Below are 13888 nucleotides of genomic sequence, written 5' to 3' on the forward strand. Positions count from 1 at the left end.
AGAGAGGTTTTTGTTTTTTTTATTGAATTTTAATCTTTCAAAGGAACAATTATAGGTTTTAAACCTTGAAATGGAAGTTTCTTTGGGAACTCTAGATTGTAGCCCAGTTTCACTGTTTCTAGAACCCACTTGTCTGTGGTAAATTTTTCCCGCTCTGGCAGGAAATGAGACAGTCTCCCCCGAACGGGTATCTCCAAATGTCTTGCAATTATACTTACAGAGTCACTGGTTATCTGTCTTTCCAGACTTGGCTCCAAGATGTCCTCGGCTTGAGGTTACAGAGCGTCTGGAGTAGCTATTATAGCCACCTCGTGGTCTGGAGACATACTGACTTCTTTTCTCCATCTGTGCATCCTTTGAAACCTTTGCGATCAAGTCTTTTGTTGGATTCTGGTTGATAACCTGTGAATTTTCTTTCGCTTCAAATCTTTCCTTTTCATGTCAGGTATAAAATCGTCAATCTGGTTTTTCTTCTCTTTACGAGATTTAAGCAGTGCTTCTAATTCAGTCCCAAAAACACCATCACCGGTCAGTGGTAAATTAGAAAATTCAACATTGTCTGGTTGTTCAAACAACATAGTATCTGTCATAGATACCGACCTGCGCACTATATGATGGAAAGCACCTGCTCTCCCAATTTGATCTGGATATTTAGTAGACATGGCAAAAACGTCCTTGATCTGTTGTGAAGCCTTCTCTTTTTCAAAGGTCTCGGATTCAATGAATTGTAGAGTTCTAGATATCTGACTACCACCATACAAGGATAAATTGTCCCCATCAACAGAATCACTTTGTGAAAATGCATCATGTCTTTGTGACATCACTTGTGTAGAATGTCTTCAAGAGTTTGTCTCAGCCTACTCTGAATTTTGTTTCAGCATTTTTGCAACATATCTTCAATGACTGAAAACCGCTTACGCAGTTCACTGTACTTAGAAGTTTGTTTTTTTTTGCCTTTTTTGTCTTTTTAGCAATAGACAATGGCGTAGAAGGCGAATTTTCATCATTTTCACCAAAATGAACAGAATCCTGCGGCGGATTTGTCCCGTCTAACTGTTCCGACTCTGACACAATTTCACCTCCCTCGGAAACTTTACTCGACGCCATAACCAATATAAGTCCTAAATAAAGTCTAAACTGACTAAAAACCACGTAGTCGAAACTCAAAGTAAAGTTTATAACTTAAAATCCGCGGACGATGCGAACACTTTGGCAAGAAAAGAGAAACTGAAGCATGTGGCGATTCTAGTAGGAATCGACGAACCGGAGTTGGGATAGAATGTTCACTTCCAGTTCACTGGCCTTGCATATGGATAGCATAAAATCTAGTGACCTGGGTTTTACAGCGAATCGACACAAAATGTCATGTATCATCAAGAATAAAATCTAGGGAAAGAAGCAAACTAAAGGTTATTAAACTAAATTTGTAAGCTTAAAGGAAAAACAGTGTATATAAACGATAAAACTAACGTTGTATCAAAAGCGAAAACGACACTTTAAAATGATATTATCAAACTTTTTGCATTTGCATCATCAGTATAATAGTTAAAGAAGAAGCATTTTTGCATATGTAGCTATTAATCTCTCAACTGAAAAATCAGTAGTTTTGCAACTAAATACAGCCTGAAGTCAACCACATGTATCAAGTATGTACCGGTTTGGATACAAGTAAGCGAAAACTCGTTAACGGTTTAGATTTAGTATATGTAACGGTTTGGATAGCATCTAAATTCACATGATCGGTATCAAGGCTGACAAATACAGATACAAATACAGTTATCTCCTTCACAAAGTTCTGGGATATCAGAGTGGCCTTGCATATGGATAGCATAAAATCTAGTGACCTGGATTTAACAGCGAAAATGTCATGTATCATCAAGAACAAAATCTAGGGAAAGAAGCAAACTAAAGGATATTAAACTAAAGGAAAAACAGTGTATATAAACGATAAAACTAACGTTGTAACAAATTGTTAAACTTTGTGTTACTGATGCATGGGAATATATTACCGATAATAAATTCAAATTCATAATTCTATAATTAAAGACTTTTTTCCGGAATCGTATATAATTAAAAAAGAAACATTATATATCCCGATTGATAGGTCAAAACGACGTGTAAGTACGTTTAAGTGCATAGCTGGGGTTCAGGTAATCTAAGTTATTCGTTTTAGAAATTCGATCTAAAACAGATTCTTTCAAAGTTCATTTATCTATCTTATTTTTCAGTTGCGTTTTGGGAACAGCGATCAGTAAATTAATAGAAAATAGGTCCCTATTAAAAGCATTTGTTTACCGTCCCCACAACCAACTCAATTACAAATGACCTGTACAAGTGAGTGTTTTGCAATTTAAAAATGAGCTTGAAAAATTCGCACACATCCGTTTATCAGCTTCAGTGTCCTGATTTGATAGTATTCTGTACTGAAACAAAACTAAATTGTTCACTGAGATAATCTGGCATGTAACGCACATAACCGCAATAGTTTGCTTTCCACAAAGGTCCGTTTTTCGGCAACAGGTATCTCAGCACCACAAATTACAATGGATTAAACTTCACATACCTGTTTACTGACCTAATATGCATAATCTTCGTAACTCATTAAAGAAATTAAACAACTCATTAAAGAAATTAAACAACTCCAACACTTGTTCACTGTGATGATTCGACATATTGTGCATAGGTTCCATTACAAAACGTTATGCCTCTAATATGACTTAGAAATTCCTGGTTAAGTTTTTTATATTAGCGGGTATCTCATTTAGCATTATAAGAGTGAACAGTTCAGTGGTTTAAACATAACTTTAAGCAAAATTGTTTATGCACTCATTAATACCTTTAGCTTTTTAGTGACAATGTAAAGGAGTCGAGCTTTGTTGTCCTCATTTAAATTTGACAATTTCTCCTTTTCAAAGAGACATAATTATGTAAACAGTCGTGAAATGATTTTCAAATTTATAACAGAAATCAGTGTATAAATATACAAAGAAATGAATGACTATTTTCCTAAGAAAGTGTGATCTCCTTTCCCTTGAAATGTAGGATCAAGAGACAGCAAAGTTTTTAATGGGGCTTTATCATCTGATCATCTAGCCATTATGCATAATAAACAACACTATTGTATTCTTGCACCCTGTAAAAATGTAACTGCTAGGCTTGTGCGCTTAAATTTCCATTTTTGACAAATGGTGTTTTTCATTGCTTTTATTGGTCATCCCTCCCCTACTTGTGTTTTAGTTGAGTCAGTCACGCTGCTACGCTTGAGAAATGAAAAAAATATTACAAGGAAAATAAACACATTGTAAGAGCTCAGTCCTTTCACACCGAAAACCTTAAAACGGTGTATTCATGGATGTGTACAAACAAAAATGCATAGATAAAGCTTAACGTCTACATATTAGGCCACACCAAATTAGTTTTCTTGGTCATCGGATTTTTTTCCAAACGATTTAGGAAAGGGCGAGCGGAATAAAAATAAAAATATTTGCTTTTGGATTTCACCTATTTTTAGAGCAAGCGAGGAGCGATTTGAAGAAAAAATAAACTAGTTGTCCATAGCACACAGTTGCCCCCACACTTGACACTGTAACATGGTTTTATGACTCATGTTAAATAATTTTTAAAATGTTTGCAACACAAACTTTTAAGAACCTTATGTGTATTTTTCACTTAGTCAGCCATAACTCTGGCCTAGCTGAGTAAAATCCTTAAGAGAATACTTCACAGGCTATTAAACAATCCTCTAATGTTTTATGATTCTAGGACAAGTACATTTTAACATAAATGCTTCAAAACCCTTTTTTGAGTAAGTGTGAACAAGTCTAGTCTTGTGTAATGAAAAAACTTAATAAACAAAATAAGTCAGGGGTCATAACTCCTACACGACTGAATGAATCCGCACGAAAAACCCTAGGTGCAAAACTGCACATGCTGACCAACATTCCTGTAAACTTTGGTGACTCTAGGTCAAATACTTTTGGAGCTACGCGCGACACAACATTAACATGACCAATTTTTACTAAGTCAGGGGCAATAACTCCTACACAACTGAATGAATCCGGATGCAAAACCCCAGGTGCACATGCTGACTAACATTCCTGTAAAGGTTGGTGACTCTACGTCAAATACTTTTGGAGCTAGGCGCGACACAACATTCTCGGAAGGACGGACGCACGGATGGACAAGAGCAAATCTATATGCCCCCACCACTCACGGGGGCACAAAAAACCTTGTCACAAGAATAAACAAGCACTGCAAAAACATATCAAAATGGCTTGAAAATACATAAAAGAACCAAAGATCTTTAAATATCGAAGGTTTAATGACAAACTATTCCCAAAATACATGGCAGCCACTCGACACCTGACAAATATATCTTAATGTTTACAAAATCGCGCTACATTGTAATACTTACAAACATTGAGAAATTTAAACAAACTGGAGGGACAACAGGCGGATACAAGAAAATCTTGCAATTTGGCCATATTTCTAGTGTATTGAACAAATGTGTTCGCTAAGTTTGCATCCTAGGTAAGCCAGTACCCTGGCCACATAAAGGGTTTCGCCTTAGAATCTACGTCACTACATAAGTATAAGAATGCTGTTACTCTCATGTAGAGTTGTTCAGCAGAAATCATTATGTATATGGAAAATACTGCAATCACATCACAAGTACATTAGGTACCCCCATGACCTATATATCATAGCGTCTGTCAACTTTCAATTTCACTAGATACCAGGAAATCCCTCACCCACTAACGCCCCAATTCACTTGTAAATTCAATGACACATTTTGCACTTTCTGTTGTTATTTTATTTCATATTTAACTTTGGCAGATAAGGAAAGATTTACTTTTGATGATGCAAGTCTTAACAATAATGCATTATCATCTTTAGCTTCTTTTTGAAAAATAGATCTGATGATACCAATTAAACAAATTTGAAAAATGATCTATAGACAGTTATATAATCTTCTTGTATTTCAACTTAAAAAAGTAAGCCTTTAATGCATGTTTTCTTGGATTCTTAGTTTGTAAGCTTTTTATGATTCCTTTGCCCTAATAAAGTTCCATGTGCGTACCCTCTTCTCTGCCAGAAAATTGTGTTCATTTTACATAGCTGATAGAGGCAACTATCATTCCTTAAAATCAAAGTTATTTCAACAATTCATTATCAATGTGATGTTACACTGGATGTGAAGTCCAAATTGAATTATACCCCATGTTCATCATTTAAGTACTACCAAGTTACTGCTGATACATGTGTATAATCTTAAGGATAGCAGCAAAACATTGTTCTAATTACCAGTTATTATTAAATGACACTTTTAAATAATGAGATATTGATGTTCATCTCGAGAAAAAATTGCCTTGCGGAAATTTTTCCTAATGATCTTTCCAAGATTTATTTACACAATCTAATTATCATTTCGGCTGTCAATTTTGCAAACTGGGGCAACACAGAACATCAAACATGTTCTTCAGATGTTTTAATGGACAATTAATGGACAGTAATGATTAAAATTATTAAATATTATGAAAACCTGTCGCTTCATAGTGACAAAATGGCCCGTAAACAGTGAAAACCGCCCGCTCTGAAATTTTGAAATCGGTCTGCAAAAACTGAAGCGAGCGGAAGCTGATTTTCAAAAAAAAATATTTTTTTTTTAATGCTGGAAAATCTGTTGACCAAGTAATCAATTTGGTTTGGCCTTATAAGGGTAAAAGAAAGAAATAAGCAGTTGGACGTCGTCTTCCCTGTTTGATATTTGTCTTTGTTTTTTTTTTTTTTTTTGGATAGCAAAGTCACCTGACCATAGGGGAATGTAAGACTTGTAGTACATATGGAAAGGTGATAAGGTAATCTTGTCGTCTGTTAGCCCTGTTAGCCTTAAACTATCCCCTGTAAAAATGCCATCCAACAGACATGTTTCTTTGGATAAGTGCTAACGCATATATTACGTGTGAGGTGTGCACCAAGGTATAAGACTAATTCTTGTCTCATGAAATTTTTGCACTAAAATGTTTCCAATTTACAAACACCTTTCCTGGTCATCTGGTATACATTCAAACAATTTTGAAACGACTAACTTTCAAATTGGCATTAGTGACACCAGTTTGGGTAAACACACTGGTTTGATTAACAAATCATATTGATCATCGTTTAAGGCATACATCTCAACTTTATATGCATATACATAAATATAAGTCTAGCATCAAGTGTTTGATGGACATGCTCTGTAAGACGATATACTTGAACAGGTATGCAAACAATGTAAACATAGTTAAAACATACATTAGCAGTTAGAAAGGTAAGTCCAAACCGCAAACATCCAAAGAGACTAAGTTATCCAAACCGGCGTACATATATGATCCAAACCGTTACTTTAATGTTTCTATTTCTTTCTGTTAACGTTTTGCGTCCTATTGAATATTCAGTTGGTTTGTACATACCACAGTTTGTATACTAAGATTATCGTCAAGTATATTCATATCCATTCAGTCAAAATGGTTTGATTTTACTAACAATAAAAATGAAATTTTAGAACACCTGGCAGGAAAATGAACAATTTCTATCAGTTATGAAGAGATATTAATGCTAAATACCATTCGGACGGCAATGCCGGTGTGGCGATTATTTCTTTGAGCATTACAAGGCTTATTGGACAGAGTTTGGTTAAAAAAAAAAATAAAAAGACGTATGAAATAGCTTCAAAAACTTACATGATGTTCCATTGTTTTTTGTTTTGAGCAGCCATATTGGACAGATCCAAACACACGGCTATCGTTGTAGTTACAATACAGTATATTTGATGCAAGGAGGTGTATTATGTTTTGTATGTTTTGGGCTCAACGCCGTTTTCAACAGTATTTTAGTTATGTAACGGCTGGCAGTTAACCTAACCAGTGTTCCTGGATTCTGTACCAGGAACAACCCTGTTTTCCGCAAGTAACGACCAGCTTCCCCACACAAATTAGGGTCGGAGGACGTATGATTTCAGACACAATGTCTTATAAAATCGTCACGGAGAACATACACCTTACTTGGAATCGAACTCACGACCCAGAGATCCGTATATCTGCGCTCTCCCTATTGGGCTAAGTGGGCAGTCTGCAAGGTGGTGTGTTATATTACCTGTCATGAATTAATTAAACCAGCTGTACTCTGAAATTGAATTTTACGTTTATATATTTGTATTAGATATCTGTACTCTTTTCTTACAAGAACATATACATGTATAAACCCTTTTATTTTAAGTGTAAATGAATTGATTTATTTCATGTCTTCTAAGATAAACATTGTATCGTCACCGATAAAAAGGGTTAACTTTAAAGACGCACCACAAAATAACGGTATTATTTTGTATTCCCATGATGGTAATTATACATGCTTTGCAAGAAAATGAATAATAACAAGTTAACAGTGACATATATAAGGCCAAGACAATGTGCTCAATGTCGAAATATATTATTCAATTAATGTAGTAGTATGCACAGTACTTGATGTATTAAGGTGAGTTTAGACCACACTTTGTCGCTATAGAGTAAGATAGTTATTATTCTATGTTATAAAACTATACTGAGAAGAGAATGACTGAAAAAGTTTGCAGATAATGTTGTGAAAACACATTAATTCAATGAGGGCCTATATTGTCCAACTGTCATCGTGTAGAATAGCTGTATTATACCAGTATTATCAGATTGGTTTGCATTAAGTTCATGTGAGAGGAAAAAGAAGGTCACTAGGTCGTGGTGGGTCTTTAAAAACATTTGGTATTAAATATTGAAGAATTGATAAACAGTCAGCTAATTGTTTTGACAATGTTTCGTTGTCAGCTATGGTTTCAAATTCATGCTATGCAAGGCAAGATGTTAACCAGAGAAAATAGTTATCCGTACCGTATTTGGCCATGAAACAGACTTTGGTCATACTTAACACACGAATGAGGTAATCACTTCATATCTTTCAAAATATCAGTCATGAAAAATGACTTTTACATGCAACAACTATCTAATTAAACCAAGAGCTATATCATTATCATGGTATCTTATGGTGGCATATTTCTGCATTAAGCAGATAGTTTTCGCGAAAATTTGAACAGTTTTCGTGAAAATTTAAAAACTTTTCACGAAAAGAATCTATTTTTCTAAGTGGAAACAGTTCACGATAATGCCAACTACTGCTTGCGATAACAGAGACGGAATGAACAGAACTAATAAAGGGAGATAAAAACTACGTTGATTTCGTAACCCATCTGAATGTTATAATCAAATATCCACAAGTTTAAGACACTCTTAGGGGTGGTGCTCGGGGATTGAGCTGGATATAAACATACTTCATTCCGTAGAGGAGACTATCGGGTTATCTTTATGCAGTTCAGGGCACACTATTTTGACATATTGTCTCGTTAACCAGATAATATGTTCACGGAAACTTTCTGCTACTTTCATGAAAGTTTATTTAATTTTCGCGTAAAGTATTATTTTTTCGCGAAAGTTCATAACATGTTCATGAAAACTTTATGATTATCTGCCACCATAGTATCTTACAGGGTTTAATTCACATAAGGTAATAACCCGAAATGCGATAAAGAATCGACGTACTGTAGCTGCATTATTTTACATAAAGTGATAAAAATGTATGCATACACTAAACCTTCTAAATAATGTTAGAAGAAGTGATATAATAATGTAATATTCCGCATAGTATACAAAAAGTGCGCAATATATATAATAACCGTTAAAACTGATGCATTTTTGAAGTATATATTTCCCCGGATAGAGCTATATGCAGCTGATACATACCATTTCCCATGAAATTGTAACTGGAAAGGACGAACATTCAAGAAGTCACAACTCTTGATTGGCTAGAATTGTTTACATACGGCGCGTCGTCACCAAAAAACATGTATCTCTAATCACATTTTTATTTCATGAACTATCTTAGCTCCACCAAATTTTTGGACGAAAAACATATAAATAGTGATACTTTATCTAAGTAATTTTCGTGTGAATGAGATAACCCCATGTTTACATCGTTGGTATAGCGGAAGAAATTCGTTTTATAAAGCCATTTTTTCAATTCACCTAAAATGTAGCAGATGTCAAAATGTATGATAAAATACTGTAAATGCAGTTTAAAATTCAATTTTGAAAAAAAGTAAACACTTCTTCGGTTTGTTTACATGACTGACCAATCAGAACGAACAAACATTACCTTAGTCCCAGGTATACTCTTACCTTCCCTGAACTTTTGAATTATTAGTCCCTGACCTACAAATGAATGTTTCGTTTCATATTTTCCCATTTGACAGTGTTACTGTCAAACATGAACCGATACCAAATGTTTTACAAAGTTTCATTAAGAAATTAGTGTTAAAAATATATGGACAGTTACTAAGGTCACCCCTGTCAACTTAAATGCTCAGATTCAGACCCTTTCATCATTTATTGCAATTGTTCGCGGAAGTATGTGAAATGGATTTTGCTTAGAAGCTGAAATATGATTCATTCCGTATGAAAAAGAAATTAAGTCTATGAATTTTGACCATTCTTTGACATTACAGAGATAGAAATAATTCATTTGGTTCTAAAGCTCAGATAAATTTTGGCATTTCTGTCAAAAAAAAAGGCCAAAAATGAAACAAAAAATCAAATTTCACGATTTATTTGCACGAAAACGTCTTTTAACATCATTTACAACAGATATGCGACCATAAAGATTACCTATGATAGGTTCCGACAAGGTCGTGTTTAGCGCTAATACAGTCTTGTTTTCCCATAAACTTCCATTATTACATTATGGCGTGTATGGCCTTCTATAAATCGAAACATCACACTTTTTTTCATGGACTATCTTAATTCCACCAAATTATCGGACGAAAAACATATGAATAGTGATACTTTATCTAAGTAATATTCTCCTTGCACGTAACGTTGAACACCCCCAAAATAAATTGGATGTGATTCGGAATAAACTAAAGATGCTATGATTGTCAGAAATACACTTTAACATTGGTAGCAGGATAAACCCGCAACAAATTAACACAGTATAAATGTGTAATAACACTAAACACTGGCTGTTTTTTCCCCAACAATCAACTGTTACTGCATTGCATGTAATTATGAATGAAGCTCAATATGCAAACTTGATTTATATATTTTGTAAATTAAATATATTTGATGATGATTTTGTACATTTGAAATAAATAAATAAAGATAAGTATTTCGTTGAAAGTTGGCCTTAGATTTCTGTAAATATATTACTATTTGATATTTGCATTTTAGTTTAGGTGAGTTGAACTAAGTTTATAGATATGTATTTATTAAAGACGCGAACATTATTTCATGAAATCGATTTGTCATTGCAACATACTGTTACTTAGACTTACACTTTTCTCTATTTTATGTTGTCAGTGAACACGAAGTTACTTACAGTGGAATCATAACTTAATGGCGTAATTGGCTGACAATGTGTAATACCGCAAGATATGTGTGCCTATGCTATGCTAGAGAAATTACGTCTGATATTCTTACACCATTTACAAAAACAAATAAGCAAAATGCAGATTAAGATGGGAAAACTAAATTTTAAAGATTGTATCATATAAATACATATAAAAAAAATGTTCTCGAATAATGAGAACTTCATTTTTGGCTCCGATTTAAAGAATAATTGATATCAAAATGTTCAGATATGCCGTTGTTACTGATTGAATTTGAGTTACCAAATAAATATATTATTTTGCTAAAAATATTATGTTTTAGCGTTGCTGTAGGTAGAAATAAAAAGTGAATAACACCTCACTTTATCACAAATTGCTTTTTAAATTTTGTGAAATTTATGAATTTGACATCTTGTTTCAACATAAACTTTACTTCAAAGGAACTTGTCTTAAATTTTAGGAGATGTGACGGAGGTGAAAGTGCAACTGAACATATTTGATTTGAATTCAGTCAATGATCAAAATATGGTAAATAATTTCAGTCATAAAACCACAACATCAGTCAATCTAAATCATTTATGGCTGGTATTTTTTTTATATTCATTAATATAGTAACGTTTGGGCATTTTACTCGCTATTTCCATACAAAAATATGGGTGTATGTTTTTGCATTACTGACCCTTACTAGCAGTACTAGTTTTTTTTCAAAGCTGTGTATCCTATATTTTTAATATCAAGCGAGTTTCATGAAATAAAGGTTTCAATAGGGAGATTAAATTGTAGTTCAAACCATTATATACACTGACGCTAACATACCTGATGACCAACATTCTTATCATCTAAGCGTCAACAGAAATTTGCGAATTAAGACGAAGTGGAGTGTGAACACCAATGACAAAGGCCCTATCTGCATAATTTGATTAAAATATGTGCAGTTTGAAGCTCTGGCTTATTATGCCGCCACTTTGATGTGGGGATATAGGTTTGACTTTGTCTATTCGTCCGTCCGTCAGATAAAATATGTAAAAACGACTTGGGACCGTTATGAAATTGCATAGGAATGTTATTGGACGTTAGAAGTTGCACACTCGAGTTTTTAGCACATCTTAGCACAAAGTGTTCAAGGTGAGCTATTGTGGTAGCACTGTGTACAAATGCATAGTTAACGCACTAGAGGTTACAGCCCAATATCATGTATTTGTGATATTGGTTTTCAATAGTTGTATCACTGTTATAAAAATTTACGGACACATAAGGAATATACGGAATATGCAGGTGTGCGAGGTCAATACTCGGGACAATAACACTCTAGAGACTAAACTGTTTGTCTGATCTCATTGAAACATAGTTATAATGTTTGGCTTAATCAAGTCTAGGTAAAGTTTGAAACTCTGTCATGTGGTGTTAAAAAGTAGGTCGGTAAGTTATATCATCGAAAAAACAATTCACACTCTAGATACCATATTTTCTGCACGAGACTTAGTAAGGGGACCAATAAGGTCTACCATGCATACCCCCTAGACTTTTTTCATATGTACCAAATTGTTCGAGAGGAGCAACTCTTTCAAAATAAAAAAATGTTCCCATAAAAAAACTCTTTTGAACTACATATGATTTCACTGTTTCCATGGCAACCGTTCATTTTTGAAAAGGACAGTCATATAGATGGTAAACAGTCATATTCTGGTCAGTTTAGGTGATAAAACATTAAAAATGGTTTCAAAACGGGGCTAAGACATTGGCCTTGAAATAGCAGTATTTCTATGTTAATTAAGTAATTTGCATATTCAGGAATATTAATGAGAATGTTACAAAATGAAAAAAAAATTTGTTAAAAATAACATTTTTTTCTAAGTTTCAAACCAATTTTATTATTATTTTTATTTTTATACCAGATTTATATAGCGCCCTTTTCATGATCAATTGCACGTTCAAACGCGCTTTACATAATTCAAATGCAGCAACACAGGGCGCATAATTCATCCTCTACTAGTACAGACACAGAGCGATCTGACCAGAGGGACAGAGTGAGATAAAGCCCCTACGACAGAGGGATCAGAAATCAGATACAGGCTTGTCCGGCTAACTTAGCCTAACTCGTTGCGAATAGTCAGCATGGTTCTTTAACGTGCCCAGTGTATAGTACTGATACACGGAAGGATTGCCTGGGTTCCTGACCAGTACGCCTCTAGTTTCTGAAAATTCCCGAGAAGCTGTCGGGGATCGAATCCCCGACCTCAGGATTGGAAGGCCAGTGTGCAAACCACTGAGTTATCCGTCCACCTACCTAATTTTAATGTACCAAACAGCTTTGACCTGGTCTTAAAGTCTTTCGTTGTGTTTTAGTATATCATTATGTTACACTTATGGTATTTCTTTACTCTAAACTGCATGTGCTCAGCTAATTTGCATAAAATGAAACAGTGTCACAAACAACGATTAAATTTCTGAGACCACTAAATCTGAACAAAATGGTATAATTAATTTTTATCAATGAAATAGCAAATTTTATGTGGTCTATAATGTTCGCAGACATCGCGTTAACACTTTATTGAAGGATCAGTAAAAATGTAACATACTTTACACATGTTACGTTACTATTTCAACAACCATGTTGTATTGCATCAATTATTTAGAAAATATTCCAGAAACGAAATTAATATTACTCATTTTGTATTATAATAATAGAAATTATTTTCTTCTGCAAATAATTTACTTTATTTTGCAAGAAAAAGCAATCAACACCGTTGCTATGCAGTTACGTCACGATCACTAGGCAATTGGTGATCTTCGGATATTATCGTCCGTTACGCATGGTTTCTAGCCAGCATGCTATCATTAAGCCGGGTATCAGTTCTACCAACGGTATATTAGCACCAAAAGTCCGTGCAAATTTCTCTTTCTCGATTCAACACCGAAGATAAACTACGCTGCTAAAAAGCTCAATTTCATAGCTGTAAACTCTATTACGTTTATCATGCCACGTGGTCGAGGCATACGGAGGAGGAATTATGCTGCTGCTTGGCCAAGGCAGCAAGGTGCTGCGGGTCGGAATCCTAATGCTAGGCGGGCACACAACGTAAATAATGCCGATGTCAATCCTGTCAACGATGATGCTGTTGCCGGTCAAAGATTGGTCGATTTATATTGCCAGACCGACTCTCCACCCTCTCCAAATCCGGTGGTAACTACACGGGGACAGAAGCGCACGAGCGAGGACCTCGATGGTGCAAGTAACAGCTTCTTACAGCCAGATGCGGGTAGGTCTATTATTGATTTTGAAACTATTATTAGGGATTCGGGTGTTCTTCCTCCAGACAATTCACATCAGAGTTCAGGTCCCGATAATTTAAGTCTCGGTGTTGAAAATACTGCTCAGGGTATTAATGTCCCATTTTTCCCCAGTCTGTTTTCCAGCCTACTTCAGGCGGCATGTTTACGCCG

At 34.7% G+C, this 13888-nt stretch overlaps 1 long non-coding RNA gene across 1 annotated transcript in view; it reads left to right on the forward strand.

Annotated features, from left to right (window-relative positions):
- Positions 1 to 10968, forward strand: part of LOC128552303 (uncharacterized) — a 57153-nt gene extending 46185 nt beyond the window's left edge. The window contains exon 3 of the long non-coding RNA XR_008369033.1: positions 10905 to 10968. This is a non-coding gene — a long non-coding RNA (uncharacterized LOC128552303). The remainder of the gene's footprint in view (positions 1 to 10904) is intronic.
- Positions 10969 to 13888: the final 2920 nt, after the last annotated feature.

The sequence above is a fragment of the Mercenaria mercenaria genome, unplaced genomic scaffold (assembly GCF_021730395.1).
Source record: "Mercenaria mercenaria strain notata unplaced genomic scaffold, MADL_Memer_1 contig_2255, whole genome shotgun sequence".
Taxonomy (NCBI): domain Eukaryota; kingdom Metazoa; phylum Mollusca; class Bivalvia; order Venerida; family Veneridae; genus Mercenaria; species Mercenaria mercenaria.